This window comes from Orcinus orca, chromosome 20, assembly GCF_937001465.1.
Source record: "Orcinus orca chromosome 20, mOrcOrc1.1, whole genome shotgun sequence".
Taxonomy (NCBI): Eukaryota; Metazoa; Chordata; class Mammalia; order Artiodactyla; family Delphinidae; genus Orcinus; species Orcinus orca.
In genome coordinates this window covers 30,121,599-30,147,374 of record NC_064578.1, presented here as the reverse complement: position 1 = coordinate 30,147,374, position 25,776 = coordinate 30,121,599, and positions in this window count along the sequence as shown.

The window sequence follows — 25,776 nt, the reverse complement described above, 5'->3', positions numbered from 1 at the left end:
CAACCAAGATATGACGGGATAAACAAACGGTGGTACATCCGTAAGTGGGCTATTATTCAGCAATGAAAAGAAATGAGCAATCAAGGCATGAAAAGATATGAATGAATCTTCAATGAATTGTTAAGTGAAAGAAGCCAATCTGAAAAATCTGCATACTGTATGATTCCAATTATGTGACATTTGGGAAAAGCAAAACTAAAGAGACAGTAAAAAAATGAAGGGTTGCCAGGGATTTGACGTGGGGTGGAGGAGGGCTGAATAGATGAAGCACAGTCGATTTTCTAGGTCGATGAAACTATTTTGAACACTATAGTGATGGTCAAGAGAGGCTATTATGCATTTGTCAAAACCCATAGAACTTTGCAGCACAAAGAGTAAACCTTGATGTACATATTTTTAAAAAAATAATTTAGGAGGTTGAGGGATCCCAAGATAGAACGCAGAATATGACACTACAATCTATCTGTATTATGAAGGTATGAAACAATCTCACTGAAGGGGATGGAGGAATAAGATGCTGACCTAAATAACTTTGGAAATGAGCGGAATTGTAAGACTGCAGGTGAAGGAAGTGTATGTAATCACTCCACTCTAGCTGATAAAGTTGTCTCCCACCAAGGTATGAGTTAAGAATTCTGAAACCACTATACATGTACACCAGAACTGAATAATGAAGTTAATGGATGGAAGATGGCAGGAGCCTGGTTTTTCACAGTTGGAGTGAGTTACAGATAAGGAATCTAGAAGAGGCTAGAGTGAGCCATAGCGTGATAGATCAGAGTTGGACACATCAGAATGAACTCGTGTTTAGCTTAATATTGAAACATATAGTTGGATGCAGAAGTTTTAATACATATATATGTATATTCATGGGTTAGTATACATACATTTATCTCCTTGCTCTGTCAGCTGAGAGGGCTTAGGAGTAATGACATCTCAATTGTAATGTCCATAGCTGGTGCCCAGATCTTGATTTTTAATATCCTCCTCCAATAAAAAGAACCAGAGTGTGGAGAAATGGCTGATTCTGGGACTCCAGGACTAGGGCATGAAATATACCACGTGAACCTAGAGCATGTTGTAGTGCCAGAAAGTAAGAAAGTGCTGAAAAACAAAACATAACCAGAAAACCAAACCCATAATGATGGGACTTTGTCAAAAGGATACATGATCCAAGTGAAGGAACTCCCAATGGCCAGAGCTAGAAGAATTTAAGCCACAAAATCAAGTAGTATTGGATTATAACCTAAGGTATAAAATTAATATCCATGAGTCCATGCTGATGTAAATAAATGAGTGAATAAGTAAATAAATGGGGGAAAACAGGCCAATCTTCCGTGCAGAAGAACTCAAATGGTTTACGTGGATATTCTGCCCTCAAAGAGGTGAAGCATAACCTCTCACTCCTTAAGTATCTTTCTTCCAGGGAAGACACGATGGAAAAGGAGCGTGCGACTTCGCAGTGGAGAAACCTGACAAATGCCACCTCAAGCCCAGTGAGCGAGGTCAACATCAACTGTGATGCCGTGTTGGTAGCTGTACCCTTGATACGATGGGACAAGAACAGCTCTTTACCTCTGTGGTCTTCTTACCCCAAACACATGACCTCGGTCTAATCATGAGAAAAACATCAGACAATTCCCAGTGGAGGGACATTCTGCAAAAATACCTGATCGGTACTGCTCAAAACTGTCAAGGTCATCAAAAACAGGTATTCTAACAAACCGTCATAGCCAAGAGGAGCCTAAGGAGACATGATGAGTAAATGTAATATGGTGCCCTGGATGGGATCCTGGAACAGAAAAAGGACACCAGGAAAAGAGTGAGAAAATCTGAATACAGTATGAACTTCAGTTAATAATAACGTATCTGTATCAGTTCATTAGCTATGACAAATGGACATACTAATATAAGATGGTAATAATAGGGGAAAGTGGGTGTGGAGTAGATAGGAACTCTGTCCTACCTTCAGAAGAACTCTGTAAATCTAAAATTAAAATTTGTTTAAAAATTTATCATCATAAAAACAATAATACCTACCAGTTGGAACAGACTTGGGAAGAGTGGGGTTAGCCTAACTTGAGCTCCTACTAGGTGTCAGCCACTGTCCTAGGTTCCCTTTGCCCCATGAACTCTTAATTTTTGCCATAGCCCTGTGAAAAATGTAGTAGGATCCAAGATTTCCAGATGTGGAAAGGGATGGGCAGGGCAGGCAGGGAAATGGTCTAGGTCATTTAGCTATGGTGGGGAAGGGTAGAGTTCTACAAAGACTAGCGTTTTCCTCTTTCCACCGAAATGCCCAAGAGTTTGCCATGGGCCCTCTGGCCTCCACCCCCTTCACCAATTTGGTTGTGTACGGGATTATTATAGGGTATTTCTGCCCAGTGTCTAGACGTTTTCGTCATGGCCTTCAGCTGAACACTCTCGATGTGGAGGGCTCATGGTTGGACAGGGTGTGTCTGGAGCCCTTGGCTTCACGGAAATGGCCAAGGTTGGGGAGATTCCACATGGGAAGGCCTTTCTGGATCTACGCTCCTGTCTGGTCAGCATGGAGACGCTGCGTAGGCCGGGCTCTTTGTGCAGAGGCCCTTTGACAGCCACCTACAGGTAGGTGCGGGCCCCACGTGCTCTGTCACTCTGTTGCTCACAAACTTTCACTAAGTCTTTAGTGTGTTCAAGACCTTCCTGAATGGAAACCCTACCTCCACCCTTTGCTGCCATTTCTCTCACTAAGTGCTGTGCTCCTGCAGAGAACGGGGACACTGTGGGTGCACTCCAGTGCTCTGTCCACTGAAGAGGCCTCGTAACGAATGTTGTCTGCTGCTCATCCCGGTGCCCATACTCCTCCTCCAGACTTGCTTTCTAGTAGTAAGACTGGGTTCATATCCCCGCTGTGCAGTTTACCAGCTGGGTGACCTAGGGAAAGTGATGTGACCTCTCTGGGCCTTAATTTGCTCATCTGTAAAATGGGGCTAAACAGCTCTTCCTACCTCATAGCTTGTGGGGCAAGTTCAATGACACCATGCATCAGTTCTTGGCCAGAATAGACATTTGACAAATGCAAACATGACCATATTATCATTATTGTTCCTGAATATTTCTACCTTATTCATCCCACTCTCCCCCCATTTTGAGGTGCCGTTGCCTCTCATCTTTACTCAACCAAATCCTTTCCTAAATTGTACCTTTATCGTACCTGTGCCCCTCACTTTGTCTGCACTTAGCTGGGGCTTCAGGGATCATGAATGGCTACACTGAGAAGGAGGGTAAGTTTCGGGATGTAAATGAGATGATGGGGGATATGCCCCTGGGGGGTTGAGGGAACGGTGGAGGGCTATTTTTCACTGCTGAGTTGGAGAGCTGCCTGCCCCCTGATTTCCAGGTTGCTCCCCACAGGGGGCTGCCTTGGGTGTCAACATGGCTGTCACGGTCAGGGAAGATGCTTCCCTTCGCTGCCAGCCATGCCTCCCTGCACTGGAGCTTCTTCCTACCTGGGTAGGGGCTACCCTCGTAGCTTCCCCACCCCAGACCGCTGTCCTACCTTCCTTGGTGGGACTGAAAACTGCCATTTCTCTAAGTGCTGTGAACCTGCAGAGAGTAGGGACTCTGCGGCAGAGTCAGACTGGGGCAGAAGGTCACCTACGTGATATTCCAGAATTGGAGTAGGCAGAGCCCTCGAGCCCTCTGTCTGAAAATGGGCTGCCACTACTCCAAAGGGGCCGTACTGCTCCCTTCAGCCTTGACTGCCCATCTGAACCACAACTTGACCCGCATCTCCAGGTTTCAGATCCTGTGTTCTGACAACTGTATCCTTTTTTTTCCTGAAAGAATGGTAAAGAGAGTGGTCATTTTCCTTCTAAAAATACTCTTACATCAAAAAAGGGAAAAGATGGTAACTTTAGGGTAGCCACCCCAGTGAATGCAAATGGCCAGTGAAATCTAAACTTTTGGGCTTCCCCCCACCAGGTCACACAGAATTTTACTTCTATGGCGTATATTCCACGGATCTAAATGTAGAAATTCAGAAGCCCAAGACAAGGGAGATATCCCTTTATCAATTTGAACCCGGTTGGATAGGTATTCGTGTTTCTGTGGCTTCTATAATAAAAATAATAGTAATAATAAAAAGAAAGCCCTTTCCTCTATTCCATTTTTTTTTAATAGTGGAGAAAGATTCCAGAGCAACCAATTTATTTGCTGTTCTATCTGCTCTCAGGAGAAAGAATTCAGAGACACTCCGGGTCAGATAAAGCTTCTCATCTCCTTAAAAAGGCCACTTGGATGGGACTTAAGCATCTTTGTTCCTTCTCCTCAAGTTGCGAGAGATACATGTCATTTCGAGAAGTATGGAACTAATTGAGGGCTATGTCCAGCCCTTGTAGAGGTGAACAAGGCAGATAAATAAAAACTCCATCGCACATAAATCTTTGCTCCCAACATCAAAGAAGCAGGATCCTGCTAAGTGTATTTGTATAATGCGGTAATTTATGCAAAAAGCAGCTTTGATAAATGTCCCCTAATTTATTGTCATGTATCTCAAATCAAAGTCAAACATTTACAGCCTGAGCCTGAAGGAAGCCAGGCCTCAGAGAGCCAAAGGGGTTTGAAGTAAAGTAAAGCTACATTGGGCAAAAGGTTAAACGGGATCTGGTTTGAATATTAAGAACTTTCTACAAATGATGGTGAAAGAAAGAGGGGACTAGTTTGGCTTCTAAAAATAAAGCGAGGCAGAATTTTTCCCAGAGATTTTTCTTCCAAGGACAGACACGATCCAGGCACTGAAATGGTCTTCAGGGAACAGCATTGCGGGGCTGCCGTCGACCCTTTATATATAATCACAGTAAGACAAAAGAAGAAGAGCGAACAATGATTGGATGCTTAATATATGCCAAGCACTGTTTTAAGTATTTTGCATTTCTTACCTTGTTGCTTCTATGAACCACTGTGAAGAGATGTTCTTACCATTCTCGTTTTATATTTGGGGAAACTGAGGCAGCAAATTGAGTGAGGAGGCAGAAGACCAAGAGGTACAGACTGTCTTTCTTAGTGGACTGGCTCATCCCCACACGATTGTTTATTCCAAGGGCAGGTAGGAGTCACTGAGTAGGGAGAGTTTCCCTAAAGGTGAGGGTCCAGGCTTTGTAACCCGTCCGTACCACTTTTCATCTGTGTAATTCTGGGCAAATCCTTAACCTCTCTGAGCCTCAAAATACCCGTCTATTGAATAGACGAAATTAGTAGTGCCTACTAAATGCGGTTGTCATGAGGGTTAAAAGAAATAACACCTGCTGAATGCAGGGCGAGTGTTGCACCCATGAATGTCATAGTTGCTGTATTATTCTCTCTTACTGGTAAGGAAGGGTTCCACATTCCGGCCCCAGAACATAGAAGAGCCTAGGATTGCCCCAACTAAACTCTAGGAAGCTGTCACAATCCCAAGAGGCTGGGAAGATGACCCAGGCTTCATAAACTAGTATTTTTAATTTTCAGTCTGAAGGGCTCTGCACACCCATGATCCCTATCAAATAAACTCACAACCCCAGTAGTAGCATAGCCGTAGACAGCAGCTGTTTAAAAGATTTTACTGCCCATCTGGTGGCTTGGTGTAGTCTTCAGGCTGGTTCCAGGAGAAAGGGCTTTGCTCTGTGATTCCACCAGCTGGTAACGGGTATTGCAAACCCATATTTGGATCTCAGCCTTCTGTTAATAAAACCGAGAGAGGGAATGGACTTGTAAAGGGCAGGATGTTTTCCCCATCTGAGGGTTTAGCCTCCAAGGCCTGGATCATGATGCTGGGCTGGTTTCTGTCCAAGGCGAGGCCCTTGGCAGTTGTAAATCTCATGGTTCAGGGCATGTGTGGGTTTAGAGGGGGGTTGGGAGCATGTTTGTCATTGACTTGTTGGCTTTGTTCAGTGCCTGTGGCTGTGGACCGGGCGGGAGGGCAAGGCTCTTCCCACCCAGATGGTAGCTGCGAAGTTTCACCACTTGACTTTTGAAACATGCAAATGAAGAACTTTCCTTTCACTTCCATTTTTATCCAGAGCCCGGGGGAAAGGGTTCCTACGCTTTAGCATGGAAACTGGATCACAGTGGAATAGCCCAGACATCCACTTTAAGACGTCCTCACTTTGAGAGGGAAACAGAACCAAAAGGATCTGTGCTTGGGTTCGAATCCCAGGAATACTACTTCTTGGTTATACAAACCTGAGTCTATTCCTGACTACTCAGAACGCTACTTTCCTCATCTGTAAAATGGGAATTAATGCTAATACCCATCTCACAGGGATGTTTACACATGAGATATGCAAGTTATTATATTGCCCAGAGGAGAGTTGGCCCTTGATACATGGTCTCTTCCTTGGCCTCAGTTTACATATCTGTAAAAGGGGTTCACTCTGCACCTGACAATGCTGCTGTACGAACTAGCTGATACCACGAATGCAAAATACCTAACTCAAATACTAGCTCACTCCCCAGTTCCCCATCATCTCCCTACTCAGTTGTAAACTGGTGGTACAGGGCACTTGAAAATCAAATCAAATACAAAAGTCCACTTGGCTTCTCCTGCAGTTCTGGCTATCTGAGTACAAGTCCCATTTAAAAACCAGGGACTTTTTAAAGGTAGTTAAAGGAAGGGCGGGCGCAGGGTCTCCTCAAGAGCACTGAAGAGATGTTATAGAGGCTTCGGTTGGAACCAGACATGCCCTGTAAGGTGCCCGGAATCCTGCAAGGTCCTGAGAAGCCCTCACTGGGCTGCCAGCCGCCATATTGACTGCAGAGCCCCTGTGCCAGGTTTCCAAAGGGAACAGAGTGAGGACTTGTTTGTCACTCTTTGCTCCTAATCCTGGGAGGATTCCAGACAAGAAGAGAGCACAGAACTCTTCCAGCAAGTGCTCCAGGGCTTAAAGAATCCTTTGAAGCTACACAGAGGTAAGTGGCAGTGAAAACTGGCTCGCCCCCTGCAAACAGCCCAGAACATCAGCTTTCCATCTCACTCTGCACCACAGCTCTCTGACACCTTCTTCCTTCTAATCCCACCTCCAAGCACATCCCAGAAAGTTGCCATCCCTGGGGCCCCCGCCACGTTCTAAGGAATACGTACTGCATCCTGCAGGCCAGCAGGCGGAAGGCCTCTTGCCTATTACATTCCCACGTCCATGTCATATCCCGATAACTACCGTTTGTGCATTTTGCTGACAATCTTCATGTCTGTGTCTCCTCCTGCCTCTGGGCACTGAGCAGGCCAGCCTAATTGAGAGCGGAAGAGGATCCAGGGTTTTTTGGGTTTGTTTTTGGCTTTTGGTTACACTGTCAAGTTCTCTCAGCTGCTCAGAAAGCTGCTTTTGTCTGGTCTTGGGCAGGGATATTGCTAAATTTTATGGTGCTTTTGAGCAAATTGGAAAATGACACCCCCTCCAGGCAGTCACATGGCTCGTCAAGTGGGCGGTGTCTTTGTGCAAAGAAAATGGTGCCCCTTCTCTCTGGGCAGGTGCAGCCCCGCATCAGGCACCTGGCTGGGTAACTGTAGCATGGGCTGGGCTTCAGTCCTCACTCACCCCTCGGAAGGGCCTTTTGCAGTGAGCAACCTGCACAGCTGTATGTGGCAGCCCTGCTCCTGGGCGTCCCGTATTCTCTGCCATCCAGAGCTTTTGAAGCTGTTGTCCTCTGGGTGGAATGAATTTCTCACTGTTTGTCCTTCAGAAGCCCATTATGTTGAGTATATTCTGAAGCAATACTCCCAAAGAGGGGCCGGAAAATGGGAAGAGCCCCACAGAGGGGCTTGGGAGCAGGAGTGAAACCAATGGGCACTAGCCTTCTGGAGTGAGGAGAAAGTGCTGGAAGACGTCGGGGAGAAAGGCCAGGCCTGAACTGTGTCTGCTGGGGCCAGCCACACGGTGTGATCTGAAAACTCTCCAGGGGCCTTGCCTATCGGTAAAGGCCTCCAGCTGTCTGCCATGGCCTTCCGGGCACGGCCAGCTCCATGGGTGTGTGATCTGTGCAGTTGCTTGGCAGTGTTCTGAGCTTGGTTTAACGCTCTGCAGCGCTGTCTTTTGGATAAGGCGCCCCACATTTCATTCTGCACTGGACTCTGCAAGTTGTATAGTTGGTCCCCCGCTCTGTTCTCTGGGCTTTCTGGGGGGTCGTTTTCATGGAGATGCATTTGTTTATCTATGCCGTCATTCAGCCAGTACTTATTGTGTACCTACTACGTGTCAGGGGCTTGAGGTGCAGCAGAGAAAAAAGCAGGCAGGGTCCTAGGGAGCCCACAGACTGCGGGTGCTGATGGGGAAGAGGGTAAACGACGGAGTGAGTAGCAAGGGCAGTTTCAGAGGAGGAGGGAGTGAGGGTGTGAATCAGGGTAACACCACGAAGAGGGGTTAGATTAGGCCATTGGAGAAGGCATCTTGGAGGAATGACATTTGAGCTGAGATCTGCAGGATGGAAAAAGAACAAGCCATGCCATGGGAGTTGGAGGTGGGAGCAGGGTTCCAAGTCCAAGGAAGAGCAAGTGCAATGGCCCTGAGGTAGGACAGAGCTCAGGTTATATGGAGCCTGTAGGCATGGAAATGGGTTTGGGTTTTAAATCCAAGAGACAGTATGGGGAAGTAACAGTGGTCGTGAGAGTAGTAATAACTGCCCTTTGTTAAGTGGCTACTTTGCTCCAGGCCCCCCATAAACACTTACCCTTTTGATCAACCATGTAAGTGATATACCATTCCCATTTTCCAGATGAGGAAACTGAGGTCCAGTGGCCCAAGATCAACCAGCCTATAAATAAGAGAGCTGTGGTTAGAACTCAGATCCATCCGATTCCAAGGACACTGCTCGCTGCTCTTCATTGGTGGCCTTGGTCAGCACTGCCTTCTGACTGCCTCCGGGTGGCGCTTTCTGCTGGGATGAAGCTTCCCCCAATGTCTTATGTCCCTTCTTGGGCTGAGGGACCTCTGAGCACCAGCCCTGGAGATGAGAAATGAAGCAATCTTTCATCACATCACTGGAGGTTGTGATGAAATTTTATCCTATGATCACTTAAATAAAGCCAGCTGGGAGAAGCTGTTTAGGAGACACAAACAAGAACTCGGTCCAGATAGGTTTGTTTAACACTGTTTTGGCTGTGTCCAGATTCAAGTCCAGAAGAGAGGAAGAGACCAAAATGTATTAATTAGTTGCAATGGAAGCTCTCTCTTTAAATGCATGCCTTCCTTTAGCTCAATGGTCCAGAAATGGTGGATTGACTTTTATTTCTGGATGGGCTCCAAAGGCTCTTGATCTATGTGCCTGTCTCAATTAAATTTTAGAACCAACATGGTCAGGACATGGTCCTAAACACTGCTGCAGATACAACATAAATATATCTTCCTTCAAAGGCCTTCCAACCTGATAGAGGGGGCTACATGGGGTGGGGTGGGTCTTTCAAGGCAGAATACAGGTGCCATAAGATTAAAAAGGATTATTAAGCAATTATTAAAATTAATTAACATTATTTTAATTATTAATTGAAATATTTAATCAATTAATTATTAATTAAAACCTCCATGTATTAGAATGGATGCATGGAGGGGTTTTTTTTTTGCGGTACGCGGGCCTCTCACTGTTGTGGCCTCTCCCGTTGCGGAGCACAGGCTCCGGACGCGCAGGCTCAGCGGCCATGGCTCACGGGCGCAGCCGCTCCGCGGCACGTGGGATCCTCCCGGACCGGGGCACGAACCCGCGTCCCCTGCATCGGCAGGCGGACTCCCAACCACTGCGCCACCAGGGAAGCCCGAATGGCGGTTTTAAGGATGGGAAAGTTGCGTCCACTTAGTGGAATTTATTCATGCATTTTGTCATGCGTGCAGACAAATACATGGAACATCTACTACGGGCCAGGCACTGGGCATATGGCATTGAGCAAAATGGGAATCCCTGCCCTCACGGATCTCACATTCTAAAAAGAGAAAAAGACAAGAAGTGAGGAAACAGCTGAACAGACAGGATTAATTTCAGTGAAAGAAACAAACAAGGAAGATGCTAGAAGATGAGTGGTGGAGGGTCGACAACTTGGGTTTGGGAGGTTAGGGAGAGTCTCTCTCATTGGTGACCTTCAAGCTGACACCCCCAAACATGAACAAAATAAAAAGAGACGAGACTTCAGAAAGGAGGCGGCAATTGCAGGCTGCGGGATCTCCATTAATACTTTAATTGTTCTATTCATGTTCTTGGTCTATGGCGCGGTGCTTTGATGTATGAGCACATACTATGACAACCTCTCAGAATTAGAGCGATACCCAGACCAAGTATGTCGCTTAAGTAGAGGTGATGTGTGGTCCAACTTATCTCCTTGGCCACATTGATTGCAAAACAGCTATTAATATCTAGGGGCTGGTCTTGCTTCTGCTACAGATTCACTGTGTGAACTTGGGTAAGTTACTTAACCTCTCTGGGTTACTTCTTTGAGAAAGGACCAGGCAAAACTTAAAAATCTCAGAACTTTAAAGGTCAATGATTCCATGATCTAATAGATCAAAACAAAACCTCCTGATGTGTCATTGGGAACACATGGATTCCCCCATTCTGGCAGAAAATTACATTAGCAGATTCTGACCTGGGATCACAACAGAGGTTGTGAGCTGGAGTTGAACTCTCAGCCTTGATCCCCGGTTCGGCTGCGCGGGAGCTCTGGGGATGTGTCCCGGCCAGCACCCACATGTGTCTTGTATTAGTGTTATTTTCTTAATGGCAACAGCCCTAAACCCTGCCCATTTTACTATTGAGTTACCCAGCTTAGTTTTAGTATCACTTACACATAAACACCGTCTCTGGCCAATGAATCCGCTGTTTTGTTTTTACTTTCTCCACCTCCCCCTTCCTTGCCCAGGTGTTTATTGCAGCCATCCAAAATAAAGTGGATCAATAATGGTGCTGTTTTTAGACCGAGATATGTTTTTGAACCTTTGCTTTAAGAAAGAAGAAAGGAAGAAAAACACGGGTTGTATGCCTTCCCTAATCTCCGTCTCTTTTCCACGTGGGATTCAGGAAGAAAAATGGGAGGCTAGAGGGTAGTGTTTTGGATGAGTGTGGAAAAATAGTTGGAAAGAAAATGAGCAGAGGGGATGGCTGTCTTTGGTTAATGGCTGCTTGGTCTATACTTGGAGTTCAGAAGGATCCATCATTTCAACTAAATTCTGCCTTTGGCGAGCACCCTCTCCTGGACACCGGCGACAGTGGCCCTCAGTGCCCAGGAGTGGAATGGACGACCTTTGACTTCTGGTTGAAAGAGTGTCTTTCCTGATCCATACCAGCTTCTGGAAATATTTTATCACAATTCAGGGTAATGAGAAAATTGATACCCCTTGAAAATCTGCCCTCTCAGTGCCTTGCCTCAATTCCCCCAATTTTCAGTCCTAAGTGCTATTTTCAGAAGCAGGCATCCTGTAGTTTTCTCAACACACACTGCACCTTCTCCCACCTGCCCGCATACTTACAAAATATTATCCCAGACGATCTCCTGTGGGTTTGTCTCAGGCTTTGTCTACCCAACTCTAAGCCAGCCAGTCACTGTCAACTCCCCCAGTTAATTCGTGAGTTGAGCAGAACACCAAATATACTGACCCATTTTTTAAAATTTTGCCTATCTTTGACAAAGTATTCTGTATGGTCATAACAACCCTCAAAGGCCAACTGAATAACCCAAGTCAATTAGTTTTTGTTTGTTTGTTTTTAAATTTACAATCATTAATTTTTTGAATAGTCCCATAACTCAAAAATCCAAACGTACAAAATATTTGGTGAAAAGTCTCCCTCAACACCCCTCCAAAAGTTTCCTTTCTGCAAATATAAATACAAACAAACGGTCTTGTGTCTCTCCTTTGTTACACACAATTAGCGGCTTACACACTGTTCTCCTTTCTGCCACGTCTCAGGAAGAATGGCTCTTGTTTGAAATGATAGCTACCAGGCTGCAACCGATGTTTCTAGAATCAACGAAACAGTCAGTAGAAAAAAAAAGACTTTGGAAAAGGATAAAAAAGGTCATAACCATTCAGGAGAAGAGGGTGGAGTCTGGACCACCCTTTGGGAATTAAAAAAATGCAATGTTTATCAAAAAAATAAAATCAAAAAGGGAGAAAATTCTAGAATCATAGCAACTCAAACATAGAAGGACCCTTAGACCCCAGTCAAGGTTATATTAAGCAAATCTCTGAAAATGATTATGAAATTGGAAAGAAAACCAATGGGTAGGTTAAAAAAAATTTTTTGTTGTTGTTTTGTTTTGAGAGAAAGATGGAGAGAGGAGGTGGGGAAGAGAGAAGAAAGAGTATGAGAAAGAGATCGATCCAGACTTTGCTCACATGGAGGGGCCTGTTTGGGGAAGCTGAACAGCTGTTTGATCTCTGTAGAGAGATAACTGTAGTTTCTGGCAAAGGCTGAACTGGGAAACCACGGAACATACGTCTCATGTCACACCCAGTCACAGACCTTGAGATGACACTCACTCTTCTGTCCACAACCGTGTATAAAGTGGTGTGGAACCAGCTGTGGATCTGAGATGTTTGAATACTCCGTGTGTAGACGTGCATGTATATACTCCCCTAGACCTTTAGCTGCACATAAACTCACATGTCTGAACAGTCAGCCCCAATAGTGGGACATACAGAGCTACCTGCCTGAATACAAATCATCCTGTGAGTGAGAACCCCAAATCCATTCATGCTCGCCCAGAACAGATGCTCCCACTCTCTTAGTATATGGGGCACCCCGATTTACAGATCCCCTCTGCTTCAGAAACTCGCTATTTATTATATCGCTAATGAAATAATTAGCGAGCTATAGAGTCGAATATTATGGTGAATTACTCACAAAACATTTACAGACAACCTCTCCTCATGAAGACTCTGTCTGTCATTCATTAAGAGCCAGGAATCCCAGGAAGATGTATCACCTTGTCCCAAAATGAGAGAGTATTTCTAACAAGGGAATCAAGAAGAGTGAGCTGAATTCTTTATACAATGAACACAACCGTGAGGCAATTAAAATAAATGTGAATTTCCTGATCAAGAAAACTGGGGGTGTTAATCACTCCATGGTACTTCTCCTTGTGTCCTAATTTTCCTTGCAGCTGTTTTTGTTTTGTGGTCCAGTGACATCCCTGGGGTTTTCCCCAGGGATGGGATTGGACGTGGAGTCTGGGATTGGACGTGGAGACTGCCTCACTCAGAATCAAGCTGCTTGCCCAATGTTTATTCTATGCACAGATGAACTTCACCAGCAGGCATCCCGGCCACGTGCTATCAGCAATGTGTTTCTAATGAGGAAGGTGTACTTTGCTTCCTCTTCATGGAGAAGTCTGAGCCCTGGTTTTCATATGTTAGAGCATCCCGGAGACCTCAGAACCCCGTGTTCCTTTGGAACTCATGACCCAAATTCAGAGCAAAGAACTAACCTCCTCTGGGGATGACAAATGCTACCAGTTACAAGAGGCTAAAAGGCCTCTTAATATGACTGAAGACAGCTTTTTAATTCTTTCTCTTTTAGAAAAATCAGTGGATGTGGAATCTAAAATATGACACAAATGAACTTATCTATGAAACAGAAACAGACTCACAGACATAGAGAACAGACTTGTGGTTGCCAAGGGGAGGGGTGGGGGAGGGATGGATTGCGAGTTTGGGATTAGCACATGCAAACTATTATATATAGGATGGATAAACAACAAGGTCCCACTGTATAGCACAGGGAACAATATTCAGCATCCTGTGATAAACCATAATGGAAAAGAATATGAAAAACAACGTGTACATATATATAACTGGATCACTTTGCTGTATAGCAGAAATTAACACAACACTGTAAATTAACTATACTTTAATAAAATAAATTTTTTTAAGAAAAGAGAAATCAATGGAGAAACAGCTTCTCTTCGCCTGGCCGTTGGTTGTCTCTCACATTCTATAATCACTTCCTGAGCTTGCTTAAAACAACATTGATTGGGGGTGTTCAACTGGCATCTGGGGGCTCTATAACTAGGAAGTGTCATATATTTGCAACCTCGTATTTCACGTTATGTGAGTGGAAAACATATTTTTTAAGATATGTATTATTAATGACACAATAAAATCTCATTAGTGCGTGGGGTTGATAGATGTGGTTTATCTAACATTAAGCAGAAATTGGCATCTTGAGGGAAGTATCCAGATTCTGTGAACTCACACACTGATATTGAACAAGCAGGAACCAGGAGCAATCCGCTATTGATTAGATGGTGCAAGTAATTATATTTACTGAGCCACTTTACTGGGTGGGGCAGAAGGTGAGCTGATTCTTCTTCGGAGTAGAGAAAGAGCAATCAACAAAGATGATGTCAGCCGGAGCCCCCGAGCCAGGGTGATTTTCTTGGGCGTTACTCTGGCCTTGCCCTAGTCCTAATCATGATTTACAGACGCAACATATGCTGCAAGTTTCCTAGTGTCTTCCTGGGTCCAAATGCTTATGTTTCATGGCAGTTCCCTGGTATGTCTTTTAGTAGAGCTAACCTCTTGCATTTTATTCAGTCTTCACCTCTATCCTCCTCCACTACTGCCATCACCACCACCACCACCACCATCACCACCACCACCACCATCGCCATCACCACCACCACTGTTACCAATACCACCACTGGTACCACTGCACCACTATGACCACCACCACTACCATCATCACCACTATGACCACTGCCATCACCACCATCACCGACCACCACCACCACTATTACCAATACCACCACTGGTACCACTGCACCACTATGACCACCACCACCACAACCACCATCTCCACCATCATCACCATCACCAAACCACTATTAATAATACCACCATGGATACCACTGAACCACTATGACCACCACCACCATTGCCATTACCATTATCACCACCATAACTACCACCACCATCACTAATATCACTAACATTAATAGCATGGCAACCACCACCCTACCCATGAGGAGGGAGTATGCTTTTGAGTTTGACAGTCATGGGTTTGAACTCCTGTCAGCCACTGTGTTCTCCTTATTAGTATTGTCATCTGACCGAGAGGGTTTTGATAAGGTACAAATGAGTTAAAATGAGCTCATGTCTGTAGAACACTTGCCACATAGCAGGCATTCAGTGAACAGAAGATACTGTGCTATGTCTTTGATGAAATATTGTGAATTCTTAGCTTTTTTGTTCCTAATGCGATTTTCTATCTCAAGGGAGGCTTTGACTTTCCTTCCTCCCTCCCTTCCTCCCTCCTTCCCTCCCTCCCTCCCTCTCTTCCTTTCATCCTCTAGATTCTTTAGTTCTGTGACTGAATTGTTTGTGAAAACCTTTCATTCATCAGAAATGCCATTATCCCAATCTTACCTTTATCCGCAGAGGTAAGTCATCCCAGCCAAAGCTGTCCTTAGATCAGCCAGCCCCAGCCAATCTGCCAGTTGATTGCATTTGCATGGTCAAGTCCAGGCAAGATCAGCCTAGATAAATCATATTTCATCCCCCACAAAAATAACATTGTTTTAAGGCACTAAGTTGGAGAGTAGTTTGTTACACAGCAAAATGATAGCACTAGATAACTGATACACTCTCCCCAAACCATTCTCTACCCAACATTCAGCATAATCTTAACACATAAGTCAGATCATGACTCTGCCCTGCTTTACATTATCCTTCAGTACCTTCCATTGCACTTGGATAGAACCCCAACTGGAACACAGCATAAGGCTGGGGTACGCGGCCTCTGCCTGGGTCACTGGCCTTATTTCAAACACATTTCTGCCAACTTCTCCACCTGTCACTCTGGCTTTTCCCACTCTTTGAATTACCAAAGTGCTCTCCTGCCTCCGGGTGATGTAAATGCTGTTCTTTCTGCCCCAGTGTTCTCTCCATCTTCCCCACACCTTCACGCTTCTCACAGCTCATTCCTTCCCTTCCTTCAGGTCTTAGAGGGGTTCTCTTTGACCTCCTGTCTCAGGTGGATCCCCCATGTCTGTCTCAATCCCTCACTTGTTTCCTTTATAATAATGATCACAGCTCACAATTATTTACTCTTTTCTATTTGTGGGGGGAATCTACCTCTCTCACTAGAATCTAAGCCCCATGAAGGCAAGAATTTTATTTTTTCTGGGCATCATGGACTTATCAGCATTTAACTTAGAATCTGAATCAGAGTAGGCATTCAGTAACCAATTTTTCTATCCCCACCAAAATAATAACCATGTCACGCACTGCCCTAAATGCTTTAAATGCATTCATCTGGTTAATCTTCACGACAGCTATGAGTAGGAACCATTATAATCTCATTCTGTAAATGAGAAAATGAGGCATAAAGAGGTTAAGGAAATCATCCAAAGACACTCAGCTAGAATTTGGCATTGTCAGGATGTGAACCGGGCAGTCTGGCATCAGCATCTGAGCCCTTAACTGCCCTGTACCTGTGAGCTGACACCATTGTACGTCCAATGCACACATGGAAACGAAAGTTCTCAAGGCTGAGGTAACATGTGCTAGGACCTCCCAGGCAGTAATTACAAAGATGTGGTTAAAGCATGGAAAGCTTGATTCTTCACCACTATGGTTTTGTCAGCACCCATGCTAGTGTGTCAGGACTCCGTGTCTGGCCAATGCTGTTCCCTCTTCTTAGAAATCTCTTTCTCAACAGCTCCCTTATTGACCTGGCAAACACCTACCCATTCTTCAGGGTTTGGCTCAACTATTTCCTTCACCATGGAGCAGGATTAGTTTCCACTCCCCTCTCTGGGTGCCCATATCAGTAGTTCCACGCTACTGATAGTAGTTCTACTGACCACTATGTACTGTGTTTATCCTTTTCCTACCCAACTAGATGGTGAGCTCTTAGAGGCAAGACTCATGTCTACCTTACCACAGTATCCTCATCACGGTGACTGGCTACTGGAAGGGGGCTTAATACATGTGATTTGATTGACTAAATGGGCTTCCACTTATGTTGTTTCTGTATTTCCATCCCTGGAGAGCAGAGTTTATTTTTTCCTATTAAAAGTAAATTCCATAAGCAGACAAATGCTCAAAGATATGTATATAGAGAATTTCATCACAGCATTGTGCATAATAAAAAAACAACAAAAAGAAGAAAACAAGGTTCCTTAGTCTTTTTAGGCTGCTATAATAAAAAATACCATTTCATACCATAAACTGGGTGGCTTAAACACCAATTTCTCACAATTTCTGGCAGCTGGGAAGTCCAAGATCAAGAAGAGGGAGAATTCAGTGTCTGGTGAGGGTCTGCTTGCTGGTTCATAGATGACCATCGTCTCACTGTGTCTTCACATGGTGGAAGGGATAAGGGAGCTCCCTGGGGTCTCCTTTATAAGGACACTAATCTCATTCATGAGGGCTCCACCCTGATGACCTAATCACCTCCCCAAAGACCCCGTCTCCTAATACAATCACATGGGGAGTAAGATTTCAACATATCAATGAATTTGAGAGGGACATAAACATTCAATCTATTGAATAACTTAAATGCCCATCCATCACGGTTGATTAAATGCATGACCTTTCATTCATATAACTAAGTACTATTCAGGAATTTTGAAACATAAGGTAAAAATATTGACAAGAAAATTGTTTACAATATATTATTAAATTTAAAAAGCATATTACATAAACAATACTATGGTATGGATTTTTTTTTTTTTTTTAACTATCTTAATGGATAATGCCTAAGGGAACAGAGGTGTCCATGGACAAATTCCATAGGAAGACTCTGAAGGGACAGGGACCAATTTATCAGTATGTTAATCTCTGATGGGGGCAAGGTAGGATTACAAGTAGTTTCCTTCTTTAGAGTGTTCTGTTCTTTTTTGAATTAGTTTTCACTACGAACAATCATTTGTTTCGTAATCACCAAATAAAGCACTAATACAATAATAATTATGTTTTAACATTGCCCAATTATCCTGCCTCCATGGCTGACTGCATGGTCATGATCACAAATGTTCCAGAGCCCATGAGAAATGTAGCCGAGTGCTCCCAGGGTTTCCAAAGAGGACGTTCAAAGGGGACGGAAGTGCCTGGTGGTCACAGGACTTGGTGCTTCCCAGACAGGAGAAGAAGCAGGCATTGGGGTTGTCTGTCCCTGATAGGAATTCCACGTCGACTGTCTGAGGGGAGTTGATCTTAAAATCCTCAGCGTGGAGTTTCAGCACGGTCACTGAGTTTACCACTTGTAAAGTGTGTCATTTCTGTTCCCTAACACACTTCCCATACTTTAAGAAAATGTGTGCCAGTATCCTAAGACAGGACTAGGAAACATTTGTCCATAGTCTGTCACCACCATCCCCTGGGTTGTGGCTGTCTCCTCCTTCCCCACTGACCCCTGAAACATCTTTGGATAACCTCTTAGCATCAGGTTGTAAGAGAAAAATCAAAGCGCTCCTCCATTTTTAATACCCTCGCGCTCTATTTGGCAAATAGAGAGGTTTCCAAAACCTAGGTGGAATCAGTTTGGTTCAAAAAAATTCATTTTTAAACTGCTATGTGGTAGACATTGTATATGGGTTGAAGGATATAGAATTTCATTCATTCATTCTTTCAACAAGCAAGTATTGGGCGCTTTCACAAGCCAGGCACTGGGCTCTGTGCTGAGGTTACAAGGATAGACAAGGAGATCCTCATGGGAGGAGACAGACCCATGAACAGATCATCTCATTATAACAAATTTCCTCCCTGACACGTAGAAAGAGAGCCACGAAATAAGTGGCCATGTGGGTTTCAGGGATAAGAAGTGTGTCCCTTGAGGCAGGACTGCCACTATCCCTCGTGGTGACTTTGTGTCAATTAAAGACAGGTTGCCTTTCTCAAGATACTTCTATCTATCAAAAATTGTACTGATTTGCTTAAACAAAGCACATTATTGTCATCTGCCAGAAAATTGTCGTGACAAATATAGAAATCTACAAAGAATATGCGAACGGCATCCCCTGAGATCTGAGCTCTTGTGCAGTACACAACCCGCACAGCTGTACATATGCTGGCTCTGTCTAAGTGTGTTCAGGGGCCCAAGTTGGAGGTGGGAGCATTTCATGTCCTGGCCTGATTAAGAGTCAGGACTGACATTGTTCCATCTGGCCTTTTCCTCCCTATATGTCAAGTAGTTTCTTATGAAAGTAATCATATTTTTACCTCTGTCCCAAAGCCTGGTCTTATTCGTCTAGACAGATTCCACTTATGAATGTACAGTCCTGAATTTTGCAGCTCAGATGGTGGTCATGTGGGCATGGCTGGCATACCAGCCTCAGGAGGGGATCAGAATGGGGCTACTGGAAAGGGAATCACCAGCATCAAGAAAATGGCAGATACTGGACCAAGCATGGGCTGGGCGGGGAAAGAGCAACAATCCAAACGCTTCTGGCCACAGGATAAAATCAAAGACATCTAGTTCTTAACAGGCCCACAATTTACGGCCTCCCCAGGCTAATCTAGAAATTACCTAGGCATTGATTAACCCTGACTTGCCTAGTCAGTAAATCTCCACGGGGACCTGAAAACGAAGCCTGGGTTTGAAAGGCACCTGCCAGGAAGAACTGATTTAAGGTGTGACTTAAGCCATGGCAGAAGTGGCTGTGAACAGAAAGCCCTCTTTTCCGGAGAACATGCCTCTTCTCCTCCCAGAGAACCAGACCTTTACCCCAACTCCAGCAGGGTCTGGGAGGGGGGATGGTCCTCCTTTCCAGGCTATGGAAGCGTCACACTGGAAACGTGTTCCCCTCGCATCGCCCCTGATGGGAAGAGGAACTCAGATAAAGGAAACAGATACATATCTGTTGTTGCGGAGCTTTGTTTCCACACATGATATATGGTTCCGGAGGAGGAGCTGCAAAACAAATTATTGTGTCTCCTCGCCACCGACAGGTCTTTAGTGGGGCTGCTGGGGGAGGAGAGATGCTGGCGATTAGCAGTTACCTCACAATAGGTCCCTGGTACAGGAAAAGTGTCTGAAGTTTATCTATTGTTGAGTGAGATAATTTATCGTTGCCCAGGGTTAAGGAGCAATTCCAGTCCTTTCCTACTTCGGGAACAGAGATTTATAAGATGACACCCAAATTTAGACATTGAGACGCTGCCGGCAGAACGTCCCCAAAGGCTGATGATGGCCCCTGTGCGTTTGAAGCCAAGTCACTCACAGAGCTAATTTGAGGCTCTCCTCGGAAACTATATTTGCTTTCTGAGTGCATGGTGAGTTTTCATTTGGGCTCTGACCAGCTGACAGCTATGCAAGTTTGTAGATACCAGTAATTGAATATAGATAACCTTGATGGTTGACCTCATCAGAGCCAGGCCTGGCTGCTTCCCATTGTTCCTGGTTTTGCCAGTTGATACTGCTGCCGGATGAATTTATATATTAAGAATTCGCTGCGGTGGGAATTGCTTATCATTCCCCCGTCTATCCCGTAAGCTTCTATTTACTGGACATGGCGAGCTGGGAATAAAAGCTGTGATTTGACTGTTCGCTATTAGGGATGGCAAGCAGCGTGTTAGAAAAGCTTTATTAATTTCTAAAAACAAAGGAGGGTAGGGGTCATGCTTTTGATTTATACAAACTGTGGAGAGAGGCTCTTGTCTCACAGAGCTGCTCGGGGCTGTCTGAAGTTGGTCGCCAGCCATCTTTTCGGTGTTCAATTTCACTTAAAAGCAGAGTTTGAAGTGTGCTCAGCACTGTCGCCAGCGATGCTCTTGTATTTTAAGGGAAGTATTGGAAGAGGTTCAGAACTGATGGCTTATTAGGAGAGAGGCTTTAAGAAGTCTCTAAGAGGGCAAGGTGGCCACGCTCCTCGGAAGGGGACAGCAGGTCACAGGGCCACGTAAACTGGGGGGTACAAGTTAGGATAAGTGTTTGCATGAGGCTTCTTGGCTATTTAAGCCAACCACTGTCAGCAGCAGGTAACGGTGGGACTCCCTCCACGGTGGGCTCTGCAGCCATGACTACTTTCCTCTTTAAGCTTTTCTGAATTGTTGAAACGTCAACAGTGAACATGAATCATTTTTGCCCTCAGAAAATAAAAAAGATGAAACTGTCGAGACTTTTTTTTTTTCTAGAAACTGTGTTATCCAGCCATCTGGAAGCTGGTCTGTATTTCTCCAAGCTCTCCTTCCATGGCCTTTGAACTTCACGGCCAGCGCAGGGGGTGTTAGGAAAGGCCAGAGTCTGTGTCCTCTTTAGAGGCGGGGGTCAGAGGGTGACACCATGGACGGGGGAGGAGGGACGGATGTGGCCCAGGTAGCCCTTGTCTGACGCGTGGCATCTTGGCTGCTAATGACGCAGCGTGGAGTCAGGGGGTCTGGGATTTGGAAACGGTGCGGGTGGGAACTCCCGAGGCCTCTCTGACGAGCAGCTGTGTGTCACCGCTCAGCTGAGGGGATCCGCCTTTGATGCTTTGAACATCAGAGCATCAGAGCTGTTCTTCATCCTGAGAAGGAAGGTTTGGGTTAGTCAGCCAGGGCAAATAGCTCAAGGGAAATTTCACTTTCCCTTTGTCGGGCCCCCTGCTTTCATGTGCTGGGACTGTACATCCCAACTACCACATGGGGAGAAGTCTCGCCGGACGCCGGCGTGCGCAGCCCAATTTGGGGACTGAGTGGGGAGGAGGTGACCACCCCAGTGCTGGAGGCCCATATGGGGAGCTGCGACACAGATCAAGCCTGGAGGAAGGGTGGCTGCAGGCCTGAAATAACCTCTCCGTGAGGCGACCTGCTGTCCCTGTAGTCACCGTCACCGTGGGGACCGGCTGGGGGATTTTCTACCTGGGCCAGTCCAACCGGTCTGGCCTCCCTTCCCAACAAGGACAGCCCTGTTTGTGTCTCTGCTGCTCTGAGCACGTTTACCTTGGAAAGAAGGGAACGAGGGCATGCGAGGATGCGACAGCCTCCACCGTCACCTGTGGTGCATGGAGCCAGATGTGTGGGTTTGAGCCCAACTCTGCTCCCTATTAGCTATCCTACCCTGAGCAATGATTGCATCACTCTCTGGCTTAGTTTCCTCCTCTGTTAAATGGGTTTGGTATCCATATCGAACCTCTGGGATTGTTGCAAAGAACCAGTGGAGTCAGTACACCCTCAACGCTCCCCGCTCCGCCTGGCGCTGGAAGGCGCTCCACAAACATCAGCTCTCGCTGAAAACATCCATTTGATATTCATTTGAACCCAGTCCAGAGATCCTCAGTATGTTAAAAAGCACCTTCAAGAGAGGACCGCTTCTTCCAACACTGGGAATAATGTTTATTAAGCAACATCGTGATTTCAAAAGAATTAATGCAGCCCAGCCAACATCCATCCTCAAATGTGTCTGGAGCACTTTATAGTTTGGAGGACTCTGCTCCTTTCATTAGAATGACCTACACTGGGACTCAGTCCTTGGGAGCCCCAAATCCCCCAAATAAGGCAGGGTCTGGGGGGAGCTGGGAGTGTTGGTTCAGGCTGGATATGGAGAAGGGGCAGCAGGAGTGATGGCAGTGATGAAAACCAAGCCAGAGACCAGAGGTCCTTCAGCGCAGGGAGAAAGTGATTGTCAGTGGAGGATGCTGGCAAGGCGGCAGGAGGCTCAGGCAGCCCACAGTGTGCAGTCGAAGAGGTCTGGGGAGGACAGGGGAAGTGATGGAGCGGCTGCTGAGATGCGCTTGACCTTGGGCTCAAAACGATTTACCCTAGAGCTTGCTTAATGGTACCCGTGAAATCTGGAGGTCCCAGGTATTTGCAGGAAGTCATTTCAGTGTGCTGGGTGACAGCAGATGGCCTTAGGCTAGCTGGAAGAGCAGTAGCAGAGGTAAGATTGCCACAGGGGACCTTGGCCTCTTCCTCTTTTGAGCCCAACATGGTATCGGGATGTGGGCTCTGAGACCCACACCACAAGAACCGTGGTTGAAAGGGTCTAAAAAGCCTCCATCTCTGGGAGCTCTAGAGATTTTCACACGAGTGAGAAAATCCTCTAATTACCACCTGAGACGTTTAATTCATGCATCAACAATATTTATCGAATAGCAACTATATGGAAGGAACTGTACCAGGAGCTGGAAATAATTTTCTCTAGAGCCGGGATTATCTCCAGTCTTATACCCAAAGGTTTAGTATGTCAGAATTATGGGGGAAGCCGGTCAAAATGCAGATTCCAGGGCCCCACCCAAGAGATTCTGATCCAGTGAGTCTAGCCTGGGGCCTGGGCATTTGCATTTTGAACAAGTACAGATTTTGCCTACTGAGGCCAATGAACCATGGTGTGTCTGTCTGTCTGTCCATCCGTTTAGCTATCATTTACTAAACACCTGCTAGCTACCAAGCACTGGGTTGGGGACTGGGGAATGGAAAAAGGCATGGCCATTGTTGGCAAGTGGCTCGTGGCTATTAGAAAGAGTTGAGCTCCATAACCATAATAGTTCCTACCATTTCAAACGCTATAATCTTAAACAAGATGCTTTTAATAGGCTAGTGAACAGAGAATATATCACTCTCTCTCAAACAAGAGAGAGTAATATTTTCTCTGTTCACTAGCTCATTAGGTCCAGTTGTTAGATAGAGTTTATAGTGGACAAAACAACACTTACTATAAACCGGGCAGCTTTCTCAGCGCTGTGCATATTTTATTTAAATGTTAGTCTTCGCAACAACTTTACGAGGCTGGTGTTACAGGCATTCCCATTTTACAGATGAGAAAACTGAGATATAGGATCGCTTAGCAAGGCCTTACAGGTAGGAAGTGGTAAGCTACATAATCTGACCGCAGGCAGTCTAAGTCCAGAGCCTGGACACTTAATTATCACACTGCTTCCTAGCAACACGCTATTTGTGAAGTTTTGAGGCTGAAAAATGCCGCAGTACAACTAGTTATTCTGATATTGCATCTATACAACCAGAGGAGAAAAGATTTTGTGTCTTGACTGAAAGAACCTAGAGCATCTTTATTTATCTGGATGCGAAGGTGGGAGTGAGGATGGTGGCGGCTGAGAGACAGAGGCTGAACTTCACAGATAGCAAGTCTGAAGGTTTAGTTTCACAAACAGCCGAAAATCTCAACCTTGAAAAGTGCATCTGGATTGGCAAAGCTAGAAGACTTTGATAATATCCAAATGTTGGCAAGGGTATGGGAAACAGCTCCTCCCCATACACTGCTGGTAGGTGTGTAAATTGGTTTGACCATTTGGAGGGTGAGTTGGCAACACCTAGCAAAAATTCAAGTGTGCATGACCTATAATTGTGCAAATCCACTTCTAAATAAGTCCATGTGTGCCCAAGGAGATGGAAAAGATGTTATTAAAATATTGGAAAAACTGGGACAACCTAAATATCTACCAATAAGGGGTATGGGTGAAAAAAGAGTTTCAACCCACGCAACTCTTCCAGCAAGATCTCAGCTTGCTATTTCAAACCCATGGCTTGAGAAACTCGTTCTCATGCTAAGTGGCTGTGTAGCCTAATGGTTAGAAACATAGTTTTTGTTTGTTTGTTTTGGCCCCGACTGCCTGCCATGAATCTTGTCTCCTTCCTTTACTCATAGTGTGATCTTAGGCAATTTTCTTGATCTCTTTTCGCCTTAGTTTCCTCATCTGTGAAATGGGAGTGACAATAATATCACCTTGCTCATAGGGCTGTTATGAAGACTTAAAGCATTAATGCAAGTGAATCTCCTAAAACCGTATGTGTTACATAGTGTTCATTGCATAGATTTTTCTCATATGACCAGTAAATGTGGGACGGGATGAGATGCTGAGGATTACCAATGGCTTGGATCTGCCTCAGGGACTCATTGGAAAAGTAAAAACAAACAACAAAGAATAAAGCTCAAAGAAATGAACTTGGCTGGTGTGAACCAAGTGGAAGACTGGATCCTTACTTACAAACTAGATAAGCTCATCTCATAGTCAGGAAAATGGTAAAAGAAACAAATCATTGCTGGTGGCCTCTGATAGAGAGGAAAGGGTAATAAAGAAACAGGGTCTTTCCATAGAAACCGGATTTTAAGGGTTCAGCACAGAGGCACTGATGCTTATGAGGGGTAAAATATGGTAGCCATACATTCACATGGCCAGAGTGAAACTAACAAAAGCTTACTCCCTCGGGGGCAGAGATGGTGTCATGGCCAGCACTTCCATTCTGGCTGCAATGCCAATCTCTTTTGTCATCCTGAAAGTCGGAAACATTGTTCAGGATTTTCCCACAGTGAGGGAAATGTTTTTATTCCAGTCCCCAGTGAACCTGTTGGATCCAACATAAATGTTGCTGCTTCCACAAACATCGGAGAACTCTAGGAGCCAAAGGAGACCTTTTTCTCAGTGACCTGGCGACTGCTCTCAGCAGCCTGGCTTATTGACCCTTGGGGCTCCTGGGGACCCACCAAGGGGACTTCTAGATATTTAGCAACTAGCTATGTCTCTCCTAAAACACACGAGCACTTAGCAGTGAGGAGATTGCATTTGATTTTGCTGAAATTTGCCCCGGTTTCCTCCTCCACTGTAAATGACAGATTCTTCGGAATATTAAAGTAATACCACACCTCCAGTTCCAGCACCGAGGCCTCTGCTCTGCCAGGAAGCAATTTTCATTTCAGTGGAAGATGTAAGAGTCACGTTCCAAACTGCTGAGGAATAATTCCGAGGCATCTGCAGAGATTCCAAAGCAGCCACTGGGCTCTGTTTACCAACACAATTAAACCTCGACCATTCCCAGCTGCGGTACAAATATAATCTTATCTACTTCACGTCAGCCGATTAAGTCATCGGGACTGCAAAACGGCAAACAGATATTAATAACC